We start from the raw sequence: 24,046 nt of genomic DNA on the forward strand, positions 1-24,046 counted from the left end.
GGAGGAGGATTCAAAGCTGAGATCAGGGAACTGAGAACTAAGAATAGCAAGATCTGGAAGGAGAGCGTTTCTAGGCACAGGAAACAGCATGTTAAAAGACCTTGAGAAAGAGCTTGCATCTTTCAGGAACCAAAAAATCAGGGTAGGTGTGGTAAGGAAGGGAGTGAGGCACCCAAGATGTTATAGAAAAAGGACAGAGGCCAGATCATGCAGAACCTTGGAGGGCATGATCAGGATTATATTCTAAGTGAATATGAACTCATTAGAGGGTCATAAAAATGTACCCTCCTAATCTCCAAGAACCACAGGTATGAAGCTGAGAAGTCATGCTACTCTGAGAAGGATAAACTAGTTGACAGTACCACTGTCCAAAGATCCATACTGGGGCCCAAAGTGAAGACTTTCTTCCAAGTTTGGGCCTGGGTGATGGTTTGTCTTGGGCTGTACTGCCAGGCTCAACAGGCATTCATCATCATTTTAGAAAAAAGTCTCCAGTGTCCAAGCCCTGGAAGAACAAAAATTCTGAAAGGAACTCTGGGGTGCCTGAGTGGCTGGGTCAGTTAAGCAACTGACTCTTGATTTTGGCTCAGGTCATGATCTCAATGTCATGGGATCGAGCTCCCTGTGGGGCTCTATACTCAGCAGGGAGTCTGTTGGAGATTCTCTTTCCTCTCCCTCTACCCTTCCCCGACTCTAAAATAAATACATTTTTAAAAAGGGAAGGCAAGGCAAGGCAAGGCAAAGGAAGAAGGAACTCTGCACTGGGAGCTCCTCTCTCTCCTTGAGGTGCATTTTCATCCTCCCCTGAGAAGTCTTTCTGATCTCTGCTGTAACTGCTGTGCTAGGCCCAAAGGAAGACATTAACGTTCTGATCCAAGCCTCAACAAAACCCCTTTCCCTTGATGTATTTGTTGAACAGGAATTGCTTGTCTGTTTATTTAAACATATTTGCCACATGATTAATGAGTAACATGAAACGCTTACACCTGGGAATCATTAAACCTGTCATTTCCATTTCCCTTTTTCTGTCTGACCTTTCCTCAGCTTACATGTACAGCACTGTATATCCTATCCTGTCTCTGTAATACCTTTTATGGTTGTGTTACTCAGAGTAGTCTAGATGTTAACAAGAGTAAAATTTCAGCAGCTTAACCAAGAGGTTTACTCTCATTGCTGTCACAGTCCCATGCAAGATTGCAGTGAAGTTCCATGCAGTCATTTAGGGATCTAGGCTCATTCCTTCTTAACAGTTCCACCTTCCTCTGAGTCTTTGGAATCATCTCCATTTGGCCAGCAAAGAAGCAAAGAGAGCTTCTGGAAAAGGTGCCTGGTCTTCGGTAAGGCATGCTGACTCTGATGAGAACTAGTCTCATCTCCCAGCCCTGTTTTGCCCTGATGCACAGGGAGTAAGAACCACCACGAGTGGGAAATTCAAGAAGAGAGGACCTTGGATACCACTGGGTACCAGCAGCCTCCACCACAGTGATGAAAGAAAACGAAGCACCTTCTAACTTCTATGAAAAATATGGAAATTGTATGGTGCTGTATTATGTAAATAAGGGCAGGGACAAGGGCATATGCTTAACTTCCTAAAATACACAGAGCAACAATACAGAGTACTCAAGTACATTTAGGTATCTTTTTTTCTCTCCATGACCCTATAGTTGTGAAACTTCTGAGCCTGCAAAGTTTCTTTGTTGTTTTGTTTTATTTTGTATTTTTTTTAATTTTTTTTTTAGTTGTGGTAAACTGTATATAACATAAAATGTACCATCTTAACCATTAATTGTACATCTCAGTAAGTGTTAAGTACAGTCACATTGTTGTGCTACTAACTTCAAAAATTCTTTTCATAACTTCAGAGTAATAAATTAACATTCAAGAAAACTAAGAAGATCTATGTTTGTGATTCCCCACATGGAAACTGTAAACATTTCTTAAGTTCTGTGACAGTACTGTTATTTTAATTTTAAGATCAATTTATAGTATACACTCATAATTAAAGAGTATTGCTTATTCTTTTGTTTGTTTTTTAATTGTGATAAAATATATGACTCTAGAACCAGCCTCAAGGAGGGCCAAAGGATCTGCATAAAGTGGAGAGGATGTACAGAGCACCATCATTGATCAATGTCTGATATACCATTTGAATACATTCTTCCATGACTTTCTATAGTTCCTGCTTCATAAATGATAAACTATTTGAACTGAAAGGGATCTTAACTCATCTAGTTTCTGCAAAGACCACCGTAGGTTTCTCTCACACTGCTTTGAATTCAAGTCTGTATATAATCCTTTACTGGGCTGCACCAGACTGTGGGGACGATGGAAGTACCCCACACTGCAGTCATCTGAACTTTCTTGCTGTTTGTCCCATGTTTCAACTCACCTCCAAGTGCCACCCAACAGCGAGTCAAGCAGTTCCTCAGGAAGGCTCCCCATACTCCTCCTCTAGACCTCCTTTAGGAGGGCTCTTCTGGCACCCCTCACTACCACTGCCTCTATTGCTGCTACCTGGTCCTATGGACAATGCTAAGATCCATGTCCTGGGAGCCATCATCTAGGATATGCTTCACAGGCTGTGACTCTTTCTAATGGACAGGCTGTTCTTCCCTGGGATCAAACCCTGACCATGACCTGGGCATACCTGCAGAGTAGGATTCCCTTCCATATTTCCTAGAAGCTAAAGAGTCATCTTCCCATAGGACTAATCTCTACTCTATATGGTGACCCTGGAGAACAGTCACTGACTTGACCTCTTTTTCCCTCCTTCATCCCCAGCAAGCCCCGAGTACTGAGCACAAACCTTACCCTTGTTGGCTATCTTCCTCCAAAGCAAAGAAGCTCAGGGAGAGGGTTCCCTGGGCTTCCAGCCCCATCAGTCCTTCATGCAGCCTCTGACATGTCTGAGTACGAGGTTCATGTGCTTTTTGGTCTTTCCTGGACATCATAAGCTCTCTGAGGACAGATGAGCTGGTATCTTCTGTGTGCAAGGCACAAAGAGCACCACAGCTATTAACTTCCTGACAATGAATGAGTAAAGGAACAAAGATACATACTACAGTGCCTTGGTGACCTAACCATTCCCACGCAGGTGGTAGAGAGGTGTCATATTGTCTCTAAAACAACTGTTTTGATACATATGGGTTTTTATTTATACAACTTACTATGCTTCTGATCTCTCCAAATTTGACATTTTCCACTTGACTACTTAGAGGTTAATATTCACCCGCATCATAGGATGAAAAATATGATCAGATTCTACCACAATGATTATTTATGATTTCTACTCAAATAATAAAAATATTCCTTTTGAAAAAGTCCTACCAAGATTGCTCCTGCCATTTGCTGTGGCCCAAACAACAGTGAAGAGCCTGGTAATCAGACACCTGAGTTCTTCACAATGTAGCAATGAATGATTCTTTTCTTTCTCTGTTCGCTGGTCTTTTCTAGTCTTGCCTTCCATTTCACAGCTTTGTTAAACATCCAGGTCAAGGTCAGAGCAAGGAACTATTCCAGGGTGGGAGGAACTGAATTTGGCTTACACAGGGCCTCTCCCCATTGAAAACACTTAGCACCCAGCCAAGGAGTCTGTCTCTAGATTCCAGCAGAGAAGAAAAACAAAAACAAAAAACAAAAAAACAAGAGAACCTCCCTCAAGAAAATATCAGTTTTGCTTTGTTTTGCTCCAGGCTAATCCTGTTTCACGTTACAAGGCTGCAGTTCCTTGCACAGAGGAATGTACAAAACCTGAACTCTAGTTCTTGCCCTCACTCCAATGCTCCTTGACCTTATCCTGGCCACTTCATCAGTGTTGCCCTACCCCCTGCCCCATCCTGGCTCCAAACTGCCACCCTCCAGCATTCTCTCCTTACTGTAGTGTTGTGTGTAAGTGTGTGACACTAGGGGAAATTTTCTAAAACTTCAAACCCAAGTGGTCTTCATTACAAGAAGCCACTAGTACCAGAGAGCTAAAAGGGGTTTCTGGGAATAAGCCTCAAAAGTCTGGCTTCCGTACTTGTGACATTAAAAGTCTAAAACAGACCTAACATGACCACTAAGGAGTGGGGACATGGGAATATACAAGAACTCACCCTTTACCTTGAAGGCATGAAAGTATCCACAAAATCTCCTACAGGAAGCCATGGGAAACCAGTATGCCCAGTCCCCACTGTAGGGATTTACTCTGGTTTCATGGGAGCCATTTGCAGCACCGGCATCCGTAACTTGTTGAAGCAAATAAGCCTGATCCTACTAGTGAGGGGAGGGGGAAAAAAAATCCCTTTTGGAGATGCCGCTTACAGCATATACTGTGAAAAGAAAAGCCATCCTGAGAAATACTAGAGTCCATTTTCCTAAAACTTTGTTCAGACCATGATTACACGTGGTGCTGCAGCCATGACACTTGGGGCAGCACAGGCTTCCTTGAGAAGGCACACGCTGGAGGAGAACAGCTGAATCAAATAGTGACTTTACCTCTTAGGCCCTGTGTGACATTGAACACCCATATCATATTCTGGGCTCAGAAGCTTCTATACAATGGAGTTCCTACATGGACCTAATTGATCATATTTTGAGACAAAAGAGAAAAAACCTACGTAATGTTTTTAGCTCTGTGTCTGAACACCAACCACTCTATGAATGTTACCTATTAACAATAATAATTATAATAATAGGGCTCATGAAGAACAATGTCATAGCCAGGGAACTCATAAAAAATGACCAAAAGAACTAATCCTATTAACTCCTTTTGGCCCTAAAGCATCCTAATAGATAACCTCTATCTTAGCACCTATAACATGTCATTGTACTCTTTGTTTACTTGTTTATATCCCCGCTATTCTGAATCTCCTCTTTCATCACTTTATCACAATATCTCTCTAGTACATCCTAAAGAATCTTTGTTGAGTGAATAGAAAATCAAGTCATAAATTAATGAATGAAACAGTAAACAAAAGAAAGAACACTCTTTAGAAGGAAAAAATTGTCTTATTAAGCCAAAGCAATTGTTTCTTACACAAATTATTTCCAGAAAAATAGCATTTTGCTCATTTATTATGAACTGTTTTACTTTTTCCCTCCTCTGTCTGTCAGGATCACCAAGTCCCAGATTCAGAGTAATTTGCCAAGAGTTATTTAAGTGCTAAATACACGAAAGATTTTTGATGGGATGAGTTCATTATCAACCCAGTTGTGGCCTGCAGATGTGGAAGCTAGGAATTTCGAAGTGGATAAAAGGAAAGAGAGGTGGAAACTGCACAAATGAACATCTTACTACAGAACTATCTGGGTCTTTGAGGAGTGAACAACCTCAGCTTTCTAAAGGACTAGGAGCTAGCAGAGTGAAGCAATTCTTGCCCGGATGCTTGCTCTCATTCCGGCAGTGGGCTATTGCAGCTCACCGCAGATGTGATGCCAGGGAGCCCAGTTCAGTTTGTAGAATGCTGTCTGATCCATCAGAACAACTGCCACAGATATATCAAAAAGTACGAGAATCAGTTTTAGCAGTTTATCAACTAAGGCCAGGCCACTATGTCAAATTGAAACTTAGGAACTTATTGAAATCATTATTCAAGCTTATTCAAATGAATCTGAGCTCCTATTAATAGGACTAGCTATATAATTTGCAAATCCAAGTACAAAATGAAAATGCAGAATCCTCTCCAAAACGTATTAATCGTCTCAGGATGGTAACAGCAGACCAGTAACCTAAGCATGGGCAATGGCCCAGGTCAGAGGCTCTAAAACCAGCCTTGCTGCTAATGACAACTTCCTAAGTCAAGCACCAGCTACATACAACTCCTCCACAGTAGGCCAGCTGCTGAAGCAGAATAACACAAAACTGACACCATTAAAACCGCAATGTCATCCCTCTCCACACTGCCTCACAGCCTCCATCAGATGGCCAGTTTCCACTAGTGGTTTCCCTTGCAAGTCTTTAGTGTTCACAAAGAATTAAATGGTATCAAGCGTGCCCTCTCCCCACCCCCAATTCCCCACCCCAACCCCGCGCGCGCACACACTCTGCATCTTTAGTCCTACAGAAATACCTCCCTAATATTTGCAGTTGGTGTTGAATGATGTGCCTGAGTTGGGGTGTCAAGTAGAAACATCACACATCAAAGCCAAAGAAGCTAAATTCAAGGTTGCAAGCCAAAATCCCACGGAAACACTGTCAGGAGACACGCCCCCGAAGTCTCTGCCTCACAGCAAGCTGCACAAGGAAACTGCTCTCTGAATATTCCCTTCAAAACTCGGGGCGGGAGGGGGGGGGGGGTGCATAAATCCTGAAATGGCTGTAATTGCAGAGTGAAAAGAGAAGCTGAGATAACAGGCAGCAGGGGCGGAATTTCATTCTTGATGGTGGATAATTTGATAAGAAACCTGGATTCTAAGCGGCCGCACAATGGCCTATTTATCCGGCTCTCACGCACCACCCGCAGTCCGGGCTGGGAATCACGGGGGTGGCAGCCGTCCCCGGAAAACGGCGGCGCTCCGGCACAAGAAAGCCAGCTGATAAACTGATCTGCAGACAACGCTTCTTCCTTCCTGGGAAACAGCTACAAAGGCAGCCAGCTGACCTCGGTCGAAAGCTGTTCCTCGGCCGAGGAGAAAGAGAGGGGAGGGAGGAGGGAGAGCGGCGGGGTAGGGGTGGGAGGAGGCAGGGAATCGCCTACCCCACCCCCGCATCCCCGGCTTCCCAGCTTCCTTTGGCAAAGGCATCACAGGGCGTGATTCCGGCAGAGCCCACGCTAGCATCGCTCGGGCTCCGAGTCTCTCCAAGCCGGCCAGGCGGCGGAAAGGCGTCCGCGTCCCCACCCCCACCCCCTGTCCGGCCCCTCCGCGGGTCGGCGGCGGCAGATAGGCCCTTCCGGCCCAGGCTGGGAACGAGTTTGGTGGGGGGAAAGGGAACCAATTGGCAAGGCCCTCCCCGCCAGTCCCCTGGGGTGGCCCCTCCCTACAGCCTGTGGTCAAAAGCAAAAAGAAACACAGACATTTGTGTCACCCTATTAAGCACACAGGGCTTTGAATGGTGCACCAGGCGCTAAAGGTTCTCATCCTCCCCTTGGCAGGGCGGCCGGGTAAATACTATAAAAAGCAGGCAGAAAGTTCCTAAAATTTCCCCCTGAACTTCCCTGGAGACAAAGAACCTTAATAGTTAATTTCTTTCCTTTTCCTCTCTCTTTCTTCTTCTTTTTTTCTTTTTCATGTGATAACATCTTATTTTCATTTTTTTTAAAAGACAATTAAAAACATGGGCAGGAGGTCAGCTGGAGGATTTTGAGATGCTCCAGTCACTCCCCAGGAAGTTCTGTTTTGGGGAGAGTTGACCCAGCAGCTGGTCCCTGCTGCTCTAAGATGTGTGCTTTCACTTTTTCACTCCCCGAACGATTTGGTTTGGAGTCTTGAAAGCCTTGGAAAGAACTGCCTACAGAGGGAACGTTCTGGAAAGGGCAGTCCCCCAGAGAACAGAAACCCAGGGGAAGAGGAACTAGCTCTGTGAACTTGGGGACCTCTGCCTGTTGTCTTGGGATGGGGGGGTCTTCAGGCCTCCAGACCTCCAGGCTGCAAATGGAGTGGTCAGCTGGGAGCCAGGATGCCCTCAATCTGCTTTCCAAATTGTGCATGACTCCCAAAGGGGACTAAAGGCATGGAAGGGGTCAGATCTTTAGTTGTTTGTATGGCCTGCAGCAGGAGGCACTATTTATCATCAGTTCACCAAAGCACTACTCCAGAGGGCTCCAAGGAGCTCACATCTCTTTCCTCCAAGGAGGATCCTGGACCCCACATTCCATCTCCTAAACTTCTCTTACTTACTCAGTATACTGCCATTAACAGCATTGTCAGCCTTCTGGGCTTGAGTTCTGGAAGGAATTTCCTCCAATTTAGTGCATGCAGGGACATGCTTTGGAAAGCAGGATAAAGTATTCCACACCTAAGGCCACGAGGTCTCTTAGTTGACTCTTCGATAAACATCCCTTATTTCCAAGGGACAGAGTTGTCTCTTCACCTAGAGGAACAAAGAAGTTGCAATAAAGACCCCTAATGTTCTTGGGTGTTTGGGAGACCTAACTTCATTAGCCCTACTAAGTAAGGCTTTCATGACCTACCAGGAACCAACTTCTAGTGAGCCTGAAGGTCCTGGGACTCTTCAAACCCCCCACATGATTTCCCACATCTTGAGGTTTGGTAGAGTTCACAGCAGAGAAAGATGTGAGGGGAGCAAACAGTGGTCACCTTTCTGGGAAATGAACTTCTTTGGGGTTTTGATATCCATCTATCCACTGTGGGGAATTGTTTGCTATAATGCTTCCAGAAAATGAGAAGTACTTCTTTCCTAAGAATACAGTGAGAATCCTGTTTGAGATCCAGTTATTCATATTATAAGTTTGGACAATATAGAAAAGAATATGAACTGTGGTGATTATTTTCAGATAAAAGACTACATATTTGCAGGTCATAAATTTTACGATTCATGGTATCCATATCTTTGCAAAGACATCTGGGTAAAGTTAAACCATTCCCTGGACATTGTTTAATAAGCTCTCAGAGGAACCTGTTGAGAAAGGCTGTTCTTTGCCTCCCAGATTCTATCTTTGAATGTGGCCATCCTTACACCCCCTATGGGACAATCCCTAAGAAGAATAAACTCTAAGAATTCTAGTATCTAGTATCTAGTATCCTTGTCTCTGCCTTTGTTAAGACTGTAGACCTGACTCCTGACTCCCAATAGCTCTGCCTCCTGGTCCCACTCTGACCTCAACCCTCAGATCTAATGGCAGACATGCAGTTTCTCTGGCCTTGACTCTCCAAAGTCTCCCTCAAGTCTGGTCCTTTTCAGTAGCTCCCATGTTATATCCACTGGCCTCTATGGCAGGTGCTCCTGGGAGGCCTGACATACTCCTACCCCCCAAGAAGAGGGTTCTGAAACATGCTGCCCTTCAAGTTGCTTATAATATAACATCAGACAGCTAAAACCTAAGTGACTTTAAGATTGGGGTCAGTTACTACCATGAATAAATGCACAAGAATACCACAGTTCTCTTACAAGAAAGTGATTAAGATCTAAAACCATCTACATATAGTATGTCTACAGAATGGCCTATTGCTTAGACTTGGTCATCTTCAGTGTTCTATACAGTCATCTCCTCTTTTCTCTCCCATTCCCCTTCAGTTTAGCAGAATGAGATTTGCAAAGGGCAGAGTTAGTTTTTCTTACAACTAAGGATTAAAAAGGCAGTAGAGAGGTCCAGTTCCGAACTCACCATTCCTCCAACCCACTGGTCAGTCTCTTCACCCCACAGACCAATCTGCATCAGCAAAAATAGAATTCCAGCCACCAGGACTATTTTTCAACATCAAAATCTTCCTACTGCTTACAAAGTAAAGTAGCAGCATGGAAAACACTCTGATAGCTTCTCAAAAAGCTAAACATAGAATTGCCATATGACCCAACAATTCCACTCCTAGGTACATACCCAGAACTGAAAACAGGTATTTAAATACTTGTACACCAATGCTCATGGCAGCACTATTCACTGTAGCCAAAATGTACAAACAGTCAAAATGTCCATCAATGGATGAATGGGTAAACAAAATGTAGAATATTATTCAACCTTAAAAAGGAATGAATTACATGCTAACAACATGGGAAAACCTCCAAAATATGCTAAGTGAAAGAAGACAGAAACAAAATCCATACATTGTATGATTCCATTTATATGACAGGTCCAGCTAAGTCCATAGAGACAGAAAGATTAATGATTGTCAGGGGCTGAGGTATAGGGAGTGACTGCTTAATGTGTATGGGGTCTGCTCTGGAGTTGACGAAAATCTTTTGGAATTAAATATAAGTGATAATTGCACAACATGGAAGTGTAGTAAATGGCACTGAATTGATCACTTTAAACGGTTAATTTTACGTTATGTGAATTTTACCTCAATTTAAAAAAATCCTCCACCTTTGAGGGATCAGTTTATTCAGCTCCTTCCCATCCTGATGGTCACTCTTTGGATAATGGAAGACTGAATGGGGAGAAGTTAGGAGGATGAAAAGGACAGATGTCCACTTTTCTTCTGTCTAGTTGATCATAGTGATGATGATGACAACCTTAATGGTAATTTATGATGAAATGAAGAAAGGAGGCTTAAAACAGCTTCCACAAGTCAGGGCAATACAGTATCCACAGCTTGCCTGGAGCAGGATCATATTCCTCAGCCATCCTGAACCTTGAGCCACTGTGCACCCAGTGTTTCTGCAGCCTTGCCCAGAGTCGGGGCTGGTAAACAATGGACCCAGGATCTTCATCTGTGTTTGTCCAATAGCAGAGCCAACACTACTTTATACTACAGCATCTCCCTGAAGTGGTGGTAGATAATTATCATGACAGCTCTGGGATCATTAGAAGACCTTCTCCCTAGACCTGTATGTAATAAGAATATTAGCGATCAGTAAGTATTTAGCACATACCAGGCACAAATCTATATTTCTGACATATATTAAGTTGTTAATTCCCACTGTAGGCCCATGAGCTAGGCACTGTTGGTATCTCCATTTCACAGATGAAGAAACTGAAGAACAGAGAGATTATAATCATGCCCAAGATCCTGGCAATGCCCAACATCAGGCAATGGTGTGTGGACTGACATTCAAAGAAAGGGTTGCTGGCCTCAAGGTCTCTATCAGAGCTTGCTGTGTGGGCACCTGAATGACTACTCCAGGCTCTTCTCCTCCCCAGTGAAATTCCAGCATATTTCTCCTTTGTTCTTTGCAGGAGGATCATGTCCTCTAACATCTGGCCATGCTGCCTTTGGCACCAAATCTATATACAGACCCTGGAGCAGAGACTTACTGAGTTTCCTTAACAATATTTTCATGCTGTTTCCTTCATTTGGGATATAAATATAAATGTTTCCTACATTTGTCTTTCGTTTGCCTTTGCTATTGTTTGTGGGATGAGCTCTCGGTGAAAGGACATTGAGACAGGAAACAAATAGCTTTGGTTCTGAAATTAAAGGCTTTTCTTTGCTACTGCAGGAATCTCTCTATTAAAAAAAGATTCATTCTTTTTCTTGGGGATGAATGTGGAAGACTGATTCACGATTTTATTAGTGAGTTCACAGAGGCTCAGGAAACTCATCTCAGATTGCCCTTTTGCTTTTCTCCTCCTCCCTCTTCACTATTTGCGCCCCCCAAAACAGTAATACTGTGCCAGAGAGCCATAAATCTCCCATAGTAAATTCAGGGTATTGGGAATCCAATTGGGGAAATCCAATTGGGGAAAGAGGCTACTAGCCTGAGGAGGCGCTGGACGTGGCTTCAGCAATATCTGCTCTAATACATTTCCCTCCTTAGTCAATAGATAAGAAACCTGAGCCCCAAATAGATGGTCACATTCATAGCTCATGGTATACATAGAACTTAAATCCTGGCCAACTTTCTGGTTCCATATCCGAAGTTCTTCCGTGCCTTGCCACCCTCCTCTTTAAGCAGCCTCTGAAAGCAGCAGAGTACTGTTAAAGGAGTCCAGGTGTGCCTGGCAGAGGTTAGGCTAGCAGCAGATACCAGAGGCATTAGAAGTCAGAAGGGCCAGGAGCAGGGCTCAAGGCAGGGGTAATAAAGCAAGGTGTCTGGTCTTCAATCCAGTGCGTCACCAATTTCAGAGCCACGTGGCCCAAAATTCTTGGTGGTTTCTCAAGAGAATAATTGCTCTGGAAGTCACGCAAGATGGCTAAAGTTACGAAGTATGGTGCTCTTTCACTGAGTACTCAGAGTATTCCTAGTACTGGAAGGTAAGCTTTCTGGGTATCACCTTATTTAATTCCCAGAACAATGCTAAGATGTATATTTTATTAATTTCATTTCACAGATGAGTAAACTAAGGCTCAGAGAGTTTACACAGCCCCCCATACCCACAGATTTGCTTGACCCTAAGATTAGGAGATTTTCCACTAAGCCATACAGCTACCCCCAAATGAGCCTAGGGCTTCTTATCTCAGAATCCTGAACTTCTGCAGTGGGCTCTGTTTTCCAAGAGGAATTTTTAAATTGTTATTGGCAGAGTAATCATTTTGCTAGATTTAGTCCCAGTAGGACCAATAGGAAATCCCTTTGGGAGAGTATGGCTCTTCCTCTGACCTCATTTAAGACACCCTGGGGCCATATCTATGTTTTTAAGGCACTCAGCAGACCATCTGGAGGGGAAGGTGGTGGGCTTGCCCTCTTCTTTCTCACTGAATGGGTTTTCCAAAAGAGTTGCTGTTAGAGTGGCAAGGAGCAGGAACTCTGACATCATACTACCTGAAATGAATATCAGCTATCGTTTACCAGATACGGAATCTTGGACAAGACACTTGGCCTTTCTATGTCTCATTTCCCTAATCTGTAAAGTGGGGTAATAATACCACCTGCCTCATAGGATTATTGAGAGAACTAAATTACTTTATATATACATATGGCGCAGAGGATTTCCTGGCACATCATATGTGGGTGTTCACTATTAACATGCTCTGGGGAGCCATTTCCTCTAGGTCTTGGGTAGGATTGAAAAACAGCCAGAATCCTGGAACCAGCTACCACTTTTATGAGCACCTAATACCTTTACTAGGTGTGCTTTATATATATACTCTTTCTAACTCTTACAGAAACCTTATTAGTTAAGCGTTATTATAATCATTTTACAAATGAGGAGACCAAGAGTGTGGAAGGTCAAGTGATTTGTACCTGGTCATACAGCCAGAAAGTGGCCAAGGCAGTGTCTGAATATATGTCAGTTAGGCTACAAGGTCTTTCCACAAGCTCATCTGTTTCCCTAAGATTGGGATGTTGGTTTCAAGCCAAAGCCATCTTTCAACGTAAGTGTCTTTTTATTACTTTTTTTTTTTTTTTTAATTTTTTGGTGGTGGGGGCAGTTAGCTTGGTAGTTAAAGTTAAAGAGAGTATGAGCAAATATACCCTAACAAGCCCCTTTGAAAACAAAATTAAAGAAGAAAAATATGGTCATTTACCAGCTGCTAGACCCAAGAGTGGCCATGCTGGGCTACACACCCTTTTGTTGTGAGTTTATCCTTGACTAACCTAACCTCAACCCACATCTATGGTAATTAAGCAGAATGAGGTCCATGACCAAGTAAATGTATTTTCATCGACTCAAGACCCACCCTCTCTGAGAAGAGTTTCAAAATGATCTTTACCCAAACCTCTTTGTTCTAAATGTTCTGTTACAGGGAGCTGGCAGTAATAACAACAACAATAACAATAACAAATAGTTACAAGAGCTTGTGAAGTGTTGGGGACTGTGCTAAATGCTTTAAATATATTAGCTTATTTAATCCTCACAACTGTCTTTTACAGCCCTCTTTCATGGGGGAGGAAATTAATATTTAGAAAAGCAAAATCCAAAAAAAAAAGAGCAATATCTGTAGTTCAAGATCACCTAGTAAGACATGGAAACAGGATTCAATTCCTGCCCTGCCTGACTCCCATTTAAGATCCTAACTCTAGGCCATATGGCCCCTGTGCTCTTTGGAAGGGTTTGACTACTACACGGCCTATTAGCCAGAGGCTAAGTGTGAGAGAGGTGTCTCATATAGGTTGAAAGGGACAAGCTGGACTCCAGTTCTTTCAAAAGGAGACAGAGTTATCTATTTCTTCAAATTCTACCCTGAATTATTTTTTTTAAGATTTATTTACTTATTTGAGAGAGAGAGAGCACAAGCAGGAGGGGCAGTGGGAGTGAGAATCTCTAGTAGACTCTCTACTGAGCATGGCACCCCACATGGGGCTTGATCTCACAACCCTGAGATCATGATGTGAGCTGAAATCAAGAGTCTGATGCTCAACCAACTGTGTCACCCAGGCACCCCTCAGTCCTGCATTCTTGAACTATAGTGGAAATGGCAGGTTCTACCTCAATCTCCCACGCCCTTTAAAGAGTAGAAGAACTCAGACTTCAATTACTAGGGCTCCTGGCTGACTCAGTGAAGCATGCGATTCTTGATCTCTGGGTTGTTAGCCGGAGCCTCACAATGGGCACAAACATTAATCATATGATAAACATTTATGGCCCTAGTATTTTCCTAGGGGATGCTGAGAAGAAAGAGAGAAAAGTAAAGGACACTATCCTGTCCTCAAGTTGTTTACAAATTTGCATGTACTGGTCAGAGATCTGATTCTACCAAATCCAAAGAAAAAACTCTCCAACTGGGTCCCAAAACCAAAATCAGGAGAAACTCAGTGGCATGATTCTATTATTTGTATAGCTTTCTGGGTAAGGAAAACAGGAAGAGTAATCGCCACAACTCTAGGGCTTTTTTAAGGCATGAATCATAAACCAGATCAACAGGTATGGTGAATGACTCGTCAGTTGAACAGTTGTCTCTACACAAATAGACAGCTGGTTGGTCAGAAAGAAATGTGAATGGCCTCCCCCATCTCAACCTCCTTCAACATGAAGCCTAGCCTCTCTGAGCATGCCTGAAAGGTTCTCAAGTTTGTTTTGATTCCAGCTCCCTCCCTCCCCAGCTGACTCTTGCAGGAAGAATGAAGCTTGCCATTTTGCACACAGTTTTGCCTTTTCTATTGTTTATTTTGTTAAGACTCTTAAACCTGTCAGCGAAGCGGTTTCCAGCCTTGTCTGTGTAGTAATAATCTCCCTTTCTAAGAGATAAGCACCCTGAGTAAGGCATATTGGAAGACAAACCAACAAACCAAAGTTGCTGAGTACACACAACTCTTCGAAGATGCCATACCACTCAGGCTTTATTAGCTTCAGGGAAAAGGCAAAAAAAAAAAAAAAGGAAGTCTGGCTTGAAGGTTTCAGAAACTCACTTAGAAATTACTAGAAACTGCATGGAAGAAAATTCCAATAGTGTGCCCAAGACAAATGCAGATTTGCTGCTGCAGGGGAACACATAGAGAAAGACAAGCAGGGAGAGCCTGCTGGAGACTTCCAGAGGAAAGGAACTTTTTGGCAAGCCTGGAGTTTACTCAGATGTCCCAATTTCTAACACATACACTAAACTTCTACCTTTAGGACAGGAAGATATGAATTTTACTGCCAGAAAATTAAATGAAACATTCAGATGAAAAATGTGTTTTTAGTTTCTAAAGCCAAATTAACTTCTTTGCTCCACGACAGGGCATTTATTCTTGCCATTCAGAAGGAACTCCCTACCAAAGATAATGCACAATCCCTGTGACTGGAATCTTGTCACCAGTCCATGGCCTGTTCAGCAGCCACTGCATGCTTCCTCTTTGTTGATAGAACCCTAGTTTTATTCCAGAGTTGGACAGTGATATACTCAAGGAAGTTGGACCCTTCCCCAAAATAAGGTGAATGGAAAATAATTAGTCTAAGTGTATCCCAGCAAACCTACCCTTCCTCCCTACCTATATAGTGTGGGATCACAAGTGACAGTGAGTTCTAGGATCTTCAGAGAAACAGGTTCCACCTTAATCAAAATAAAGACATGTGAAACAAAGCTCCATTCCTTCCTCTCATTGAACCTGTCCGTGTGAGGCATGACGCACGGATCTCCAGCAGTCATCTTGTTCTTCAGAGAGAGGAGCGAGAGCATCACCAAGCCACCTGGTCCCCTGAGTCACTATGTCATTGACTTTCTCTACCCTGCAAACTCTTGACATGTGCAATAATAAACCCCTGTTTTCCAAAATTCTTTTGTGTATTCTCTCACATACTAGCTTAAATCATAATACATTAAAAGTCCTTGAGAACCTTTTGGTCCTTCATCCACACTAGTTATCATGGTTACTGTCCAAGATTCCATGGTCCCTCACACCAAGATGGCTTATTATTTTAGTGCCCAAAGCAGAGGAGGTATATCCATGGGGGATGGAGGGGACTCTGCCAAAGATTGCCTCCCAAATTCTAGTGTTCAGTGTCCCTGAGGCACCACATGGCCACAAGCGTGTCCCCATCCCCAGCTGCCTCTAGGAGCCTACAAGAAGCTCCTGGGTAGTAGGGATGGTGCACAGACCTTGCTTCTAAGCTGGGATCTAATGAAGTACAATTTAATGTTGCCAGTCCCCTCTCAAGGTTTTTAATAAGAGGCAGCTCTGACTTGTAACTGGATTCTGTTCCCAATTCATTCACTCGGAGGAGAGAGACTGGACAAGAGAGAGAGAATGGACAAGATAGGCTTTAAAATGATACCTAGGAATTCAAAGTAATGGTTTGTTTGTGTAAATGTCTAGACAACTCAGTTCACCTCTCCAATTCCTGCACCAACCCTACTCCTTTCAGGATCAGCACAAAATTGTGACACTGGTGAATGGAGAGGTGTCTGAGCACAAGACATTTCCCCACCAGGACTCTCCAAGTGGCCCAGAACTTTCTGTAAAGAATTGAATTAAGTGCCTATTTATCTTAAAAAACTAGCCAGTGAGTAGACTGAAGGGAAGCCAAAAGACCTGTCAATATGGATCACAGGGTGAAAATTCTGTCCTCTCTAGAAGTTTTTTCCTGTTGCAGCTTGGTTGTTCATGGCCCAACAGCGCCATTTCAAATTCTACAAAATGGTGTTTTTAGAAGTGGAGTTTTCACATGTCTATAAGCATAACATTCCCTCAAATAGTTGTGTGTGTGTGCATATGTGTGTGGTTGTATTATTGTCTTGTTCATTTGTTTGCAGCAAATTTCTGGAGCCAAATTTCTTGCAGTTCTAATTCCTCAGGCCTGGGCAACCTCCTCTGGACTAAACCCAGGTGATTCTGACATGGAGAATTCACAGGTCCACTCTGAGATGCACTGCTCTGACTCTGGACCAGGCAGTTCATCTGATCAAAAGCAGCTTCCACCTTCTTCTAAGTAGGCTGTCTCTGTCTCTCCTTCTTTCTTCTTTCCTTTTTTTTTTTTTTAATCAGTTTAAAAATAGTTCAGTCAGTGGTTTTGCCAAAGCACTCAGTGAAAAATGTTTGAATTAGCATTTCTTGATTCCAGAACGTGAAACATTAAATGAGGGTCCAAACCCAAATCCATTATTACTTTTTTTTTTAAGATTTTACTTATTTGACAGACAGAGATCACAAGCAGGCAGAGAGGCAGGCAGAGAGAGAGGGGGGAAGCAGGCTCCCTGCTGAGCAGAGAGCCCAATGTAGGGCTTGATCCCAGGACCCTGAGATCATGACCTGAGCCAAAGGCAGAGGCTTAACCCACTAAGCCACCCAGGCACCCCTCATTATTACTTTTGAGAGGAGACTTTCTATAGCTACTCCACATTGTGTAAGAAGTAAACAGGGATGGTGTTCTCTAGAAGATGTTTTTTTGGCAGCTTCTGAAAACTTGTCTCACATTTCACAGTTCTCCCAGCCTCCCAGGGAATGACCTAGCAGAGCCCCTCTATGCAAATGAATAGCTTGCCTTATCTGGTCCTCAGAAGTTCCCTTTTCAGTAAAAACCACTCTGAAGTTGGTTACAGACCAGGGTCTACATTAGAGGTCCAGCTGGGCAAGCACCTCTAAGTAAACAGAATGGGTCACATGATTTATCGGGTGATGAGTGTTTGCTGGAAGGCATGTGGTGTGAGGTTACTGTCCAGTCAGAGGAAGAGGAGAAGGGGGAAAAAACCAAAAACCAAAAAACAGAAAACTCCTACTTGCTTTTGTTTTTAAGGGAAACTCCCCTCCTGTGTGTAGACTTCCTGGGAGGTTCTTTCTGAACTAGAGCCTCCTGGCCAAGCGTGATGTTTTGTTTGATGTGGTAGCTGAGCTGATTGGGACAAGGTACTCTGGGAACCCACTGGTCAAGTGGTCATCCCTGAGTGGCAGCTCTCTCCTGGGAAAGGCTTCTTTCCAAATATTTCCCAAAAGTCTTCTCAGATATTCCTGTATAATAGGCCTTTCCCTTGACCAGGTAGAATGTTCAAACGGTGACCTGAAAAGCATTTACTTGATGTTTAAGGATAAAACACCTACTTGACAGAAGAACCTACTTGCACCAGGCTTCTTTTGGAGGGTGAGATGGGGACCACCAAGCTCCCAAGTTAAACAAAAGATGAAGCAGTGGGTTCCTCAGGCCCTGGTCCCTGGACTGAGTATACCAGTTATTGAATTGCTTTATCCATTATTAGTTTTCTAGAGTTTCAAATGCTGAATATCCACTGTTAGGGGTCAACCAGAGTTGATAAATTCCAGCCTACTGCTCATATCTTTTCTACTCTGCACTGAAATTTCCTTATCATTTCTACAAATCAAGGGGGAAAAAAACCACAACAGTTTAACCTAAAAATGAGCAAAGAATATGAACATATTGTTCAAAGAAAAAGAGAATTACCTGGGGAATTCTACCAAACTTTCAAAGAAGAAATAACACCTATTCTCCTGAAGCTGTTTCAAAAAATTGAAGCAGAAGGAAAACTTCTAGACTCTTTCTATGAAGCCAGCATTACCCTGATCCCCAAACCAGGCAAAGGCCCTACCAAAAAGGAGAATTTCAGACCAATATCACTAATGAATATGATTGCTAAGATTCTCAACAAGATCCTAGCAAACAGGATCCAACAGCACATTAAAAAGATTATCCACCAGGGCACCTGGGTGGCTCAGTGGGTTAGGGCCTCTGCCTTCGGCTCGGGTCATGATCCCAGGTCCTGGGATTGAGCTCCGCATTGGGCTTTCTGCTGGGTGGAGACCCTGCTTCCCCCTCTCTCTCTGCCTGCCTCTCTGCCTACTTCTGATCTCTGTCTGTCAAATAAATAAATAAAATCTTTAAAAAAAAAATTATCCACCATGACCAGGTAGGATTCATCCCTGGCTACAGGGATGGTTCAACATTCACAAATCAATCAATGTGATAGAACAAATTAATAAGAGAAGAGAGAAAAACCACATGGTCCTCTCAATTGATGCAGAAAAAGCATTTGACAAAATCCAGCATCCGTTCCTGATTAAAACGCTTTGAAGTACAGGAATAGAGGGAACATTCCTGAACTTCATAAAATCTATCTATGAAAGATCCACAGCAAATATCATCCTCAATGGGAAAAAGCTTGCAGCCTTCCCATTGAGATCAGGAACACGACAAGGATGCCCACTCTCACCACTCTTGTTCAACATAGTATTAGAAGTCCTAGCAACAGCAGTCAGACAACACAGAGAAATAAAAGGTATCCAAATTGGCAATGAAGAAGTCAAACTCTCTCTCTTTGCAGATGACATGATTCTTTATATGGAAAACCCAAAAAACTCCACCCCAAACTACTAGAACTCATACAGCAATTCAGTAATGTGGCAGGATACAAAGTCAATGTACAGAAATCAGTGGCTTTCTTATACACTTACAATGAAAATACAGAAAGGGAAATTAGAGAATCGATTCCATTTATTATAGCACCAAGAACCATAAGATACCTGGGAATAAACCTAACCAAAGAGGTAAAAGATCTGTACTCAAGGAACTACAGAACACTCATGAAAGAAATTGAAGAAGACACAAAAAGATGTAAGACCATTCCATGCTCTTAGATAGGAAGAATAAACACTGTTAAAATGTCTATACTGCATAGAACAATCTATACTTTTAATGCCATCCCAAGCAAAAGTCCACCAGTATTTTTCAAAGAGCTGGCGAAAATAATCCAAAAATTTGTATGGAACCGAATCGCTAAGGAAATGTTGAAAAACAAAAATAAAACTGGGGGCATCATGTTACCTGATTTCAAACTTTACTACAAAGCTGTGATCTCCAAGACAGCATGGTACTGGCATAAAAACAGACACATAGACCAGTGGAACAGAGTAGAGATCCCAGATATGGACCCTTAACTCTACGGTCAAATAATCTTCAACAAAACAGGAAAAAATATACGGTGGAAAAAAGACAGTCTCTTCAATAAGTGGTGCTGGGAAAACTGGACAGCTATATGTAGAAGAATGAAACTCGACCATTCTCTTACACCGTACACAAAGATAAACTCAAAATGGACAAAAGACCTCAACGTGAGACAGGAATCCATCAGAATCCTAGAGGAGAACATAGGCAGTACTCTCTTCGATATCAGCCACAGCAACTTCTTTCAAGATATGTCTCCAAAGGCAAAGGAAACAAAAGCGAAAATAAACTTTTGGGACTTCATCAAAATCAAAAGCTTCTGCACAGCAAAGGAAACAGTCAAGAAAACAAAGAGGCAGTCCACAGAATGGGAGAAGATATTTGCAAATGACAGTACAGACAAAAGTTTAATATCCAGGATCTATAAAGAACTCCTCAAACTCAACACACACAAAACAGACAATCATATCAAAAAATGGGCAGAAGATATGAACAGACACTTCTCCAATGAAGACATACAAATGTTCAGACACATGAAAAAATGTTCACCATCACTAGCCATCAGGGAGATTCAAATTAAAACCACATTGAGATATCACCTTACACCAGTTAGAATGGCCAAAATTAGCAAGACAGGAAACAACATGTGTTGGAGGGGATGTGGAGAAAGGGGAACCCTCTTACACTGTTGGTGGGAATGCAAGTTGGTGCAGCCACTTTGGAGAACAGTGTGGAGATTCCTCAAGAAATTAAAAATAGAGCTTCCCTATGACCCTGCAATTGTACTACTGAGTATTTACCCCAAAGATACAGATGTAGTGAAAAGAAGGAAGATGTGGAACATAAATGACTCTTAAACACATGAAATGATGCTTAACTTCTGTTAAGCCAATTTAAAATTATTTCAAAATAAAAATTGATGGTTTTAAAAAGATGGCTACTTAGAGCATCTCAGTGACTCAGTCAGTTGATTTCAGCTTAGGTCGTGATCTCAGGGTCCTGGGATCAAGCCCCATGTTGGGCTCTGTGCTCAGCGGAGAGTTGACTTTTTCCTTTCCCTCTCTGCCCCTTCCCCTGCTCATGCTTGCTCTCTCTCTCTCAAATTAATAAAATCTTCTGGGTTAAAGCTTCTGGGGCTTCTGAGCTATAGGTTCTGTGTGTTTCTTGAAATGGGTGTTCATCATACAATATGCTTAATTTGTGAAGATTTACTGAGCTGTACACTTATGGTAAATATACGTTTATTAATACATGATATATCAATTAAAATTTTTAAAAATTAGTTTTTATCTAACAGAATGAACAAAGATCAAAAACTGTGCTGACAAGATAGTGAGAAATAGACATTCTCACATCTTGTTAACAGAAATATAAAATGGCAAGTGTCTCCGGAGGGCAAATAGGCAATATCTATCAAATATACAAATGCACATGCCCTGTGACACAGCAATTTCACTTCTAAAATTCACCCTAAAAATTTCATCCTATTCACACTGCACATAATGATATGGATACACTGTAATTCTCTATAATAGTGTTTATAATAGCAGAAGATTCCTCACAACCTAGATGTTCACTTTAGGAAACGTTAAAATATATCAGTGTATGCCTATAAAATAGAATGTTACCAATTATAAAAGATAGATCGGAAATTCTAAATGTACTACAACATAATACTCTCCAATGTATATTGTTGCATCAAATGAAAAGTATGGAAAAGTGTGTGTAGTAATCCTATCATTTGATTAAATAAGGGGGTAATTACAAACATCCATGCTGACACAGAAAGAAACCATCTCTGTAAGAGTGTGAAATAAAATGGTAACATGACTTCCAGGTAGGCGAACTGGACAGATGGGGGACAGAATGAGACTTCTGATGTATTCTTTTTCTACCTTTTGAATTTTAAATTATATGGAGGTGTGACCTAGAAAAAATAAATAAAATTTGAAATCCTAAGCTAAATACTCACTTACCAGGCCCTAGACCATAAACTATGATCTCAAGGCAATCACTGACATTTTTTTTTCACATTCAGAAAGAACAGTCACTTTCAAAGACCTAGGAACTACCTAATGAGTATGATGAGTTCTGGCAAGGGAAGTCCACCTGGAGATGATGCTAAATAGCCAAAGAATGGTGAGAGTTGACTCCAGAGAGAAGAAGCTGCCACAAAGATAAATGCAGAGGGGACCTCAAATGTCCCACTTTGGCTGAAGTCCAGCCAGCCCGAAGGAAGCCACTCCTAAGGACTAAAGGAATCATTCTAGAGTCTTGATGGTTTAGAGGAATTCCTTTTCTCTCAGTTTAGAGTTAACCCTGCAGAGGCATTTCAAAGGACAACTCCCACCAAACCAACTGCTCCCTTGGCTGAACATTATTTTCTAATCAGTGGCTGATAGAGTGCCCAACACTTCGCTCATATTGAAATAGGGCAGCGGCTCCATAGCTCAGGGGTTAGAGCACTGGTCTTGTGAAATAGGGCAGCAATAAGGGATTTTCCCTTCCTCCTACTTTTTTTTAAAAAAGCAATTGCTGCAGAGTAGGATACACACAAGCCACTCCTGATTGGATATATTCCTGTCCAGCATGTAGAATAGGGCTCACACCATCTTCCAGGAGTTCAGAAGAATCTTACCTGGGGAAAAATAAAATTTTGGCTGCTCTCAGGTCACTCATGGTGCTGGCAGCAATACAGGCTGGCTAAGGGGCCTTCTCCACTGACCAGCCTCTGAAATCCAAGCCCAGTGGTGAGGGGGGAGGGCCCCAGACACTGTAAAGGCCCCACCCTTTACAAAGTTCTTGTGAGTAAGACATGACCATGCCTTGCAAAGTAAAAATATAGCACAGCTCGAACTTAGAGCCTTGTTTTTGCTGGATTTCTCTTTGTTCTGTGAAAAGATTTCAATCTAAAATGGAACCTTGCGGATATGAAATGTGCATGTGCCCTCAGAAGAACAGAACTTAAGATCTAAGAGACTGATTTCACATAAATGCCTGCTTTATAGAAGGCCAAGACTCACTCCTGACCAATGAATATCTGCCAAGCATGTTTCCCTATCCTCAAGCCAATGAACTTACCACTTGAACTCTGACTGGACTTCCCCCTTTTTGCACTCCTTGTCCATAAATACAGCTTGTTCCAAACCCTCAGCAGATCCACCTGCAGCTTGCTACAGAATATTCCCCAAATTGCAGTCCACTGCTATTCCCAAATAAATTCAATTTCTGGTCATTTGAGCTTGCCTCAGTTTATTTCTTTATTTAGGCTGACGGTAACATCTCCTGTTTGTTACAGGGACAATAGATCAACAATTTTGGATTGGGATTTTGTTTCCCTCCTGTTAGGGGCTGGTTATTGGGAAAATCTCCTTCAAAAGATGACAATAAGGGCGCCTGGGTGGCTCAGTGGGTGAAAGCCTCTGCCTGCGGCTCAGGTCATGATCTCAGGGTCCTGGGATCGAGTCCTGCATCTCTATAGAGCAGAGAGCCTGCTTCCTCCTCCTCTCTCTCTCTCTCTGCCTGTCTCTCTGACTACTTGTGATCTCTGTCTGTCAAATAAATAAATAAAATCTTTAAAAAAAAAAAAGATGACAATAAAATGTTTTTACATTGTTTTATGGCTAGAAGAAACCACAAACCTATCTCCTGGTCTATCTCTTAACCCTCAAAGAGATGGGCTCTATCTGAACTTTAAAAACCTCTAAGGATGCAGTTTCCAAAATTTTACAAATTCCACTAGAGGTTTATTTAAGTAAATTATTAATCATCCTTTTGTTAATCAAGAAGCTTTTCATGTACTAGAAATTTCTGAATTGTAAAGAAGTGGGGTCACTGAACAACATTTTCCTAGAACTACCTCTCTAAATTCTAGAGCTGGGTAAGACTTGACCAGTCATCTTAATCTGAACTATTCATTTTATGAACAAGCAAAGTGAGGCTCAGAACTTTAGGACAAAGAATACCCAGGTTTAGAACCTGAGTTTCCTGACTCCCACTCATGAGGTCCAGAACTCTTACAACTATACTAGGGTGTTTCTTAGACATTAAAATGTTGTTAAATTCCTACTCTTCTCCAGGCTAAAAACCTTTATTCCCTAAACTCTCCTGACACTTTTTTTTTTTTTTTTCTTCATCAGTATCACTTACTAAGTAGCAGTATCATATAGCTGTCTCACTAGCTTTTGGTCTACTATGACCACTGTATCATTTTCTGCTATTCCCCCTTGCTTCCTGAATAGGTCTTGTTTTCTTAT

At 42.3% G+C, this 24,046-nt stretch overlaps 1 protein-coding gene across 1 annotated transcript in view; it reads right to left on the minus strand.

Annotated features, from left to right (window-relative positions):
* ANKRD55 (ankyrin repeat domain 55) overlaps nt 1-24,046 on the minus strand; it is a 402,288-nt gene that overhangs the window by 288,544 nt on the left and 89,698 nt on the right. The window contains exons 3-4 of the mRNA XM_059175015.1: nt 9,940-10,424; nt 7,819-8,011 (exon numbers count right to left, since the gene is read on the minus strand). The gene's annotated coding sequence lies outside the window, so the exon portion shown is untranslated. The remainder of the gene's footprint in view (nt 1-7,818; nt 8,012-9,939; nt 10,425-24,046) is intronic.

This window comes from Mustela lutreola, chromosome 5 (genome assembly GCF_030435805.1).
Source record: "Mustela lutreola isolate mMusLut2 chromosome 5, mMusLut2.pri, whole genome shotgun sequence".
Lineage (NCBI taxonomy): Eukaryota > Metazoa > Chordata > Mammalia > Carnivora > Mustelidae > Mustela > Mustela lutreola.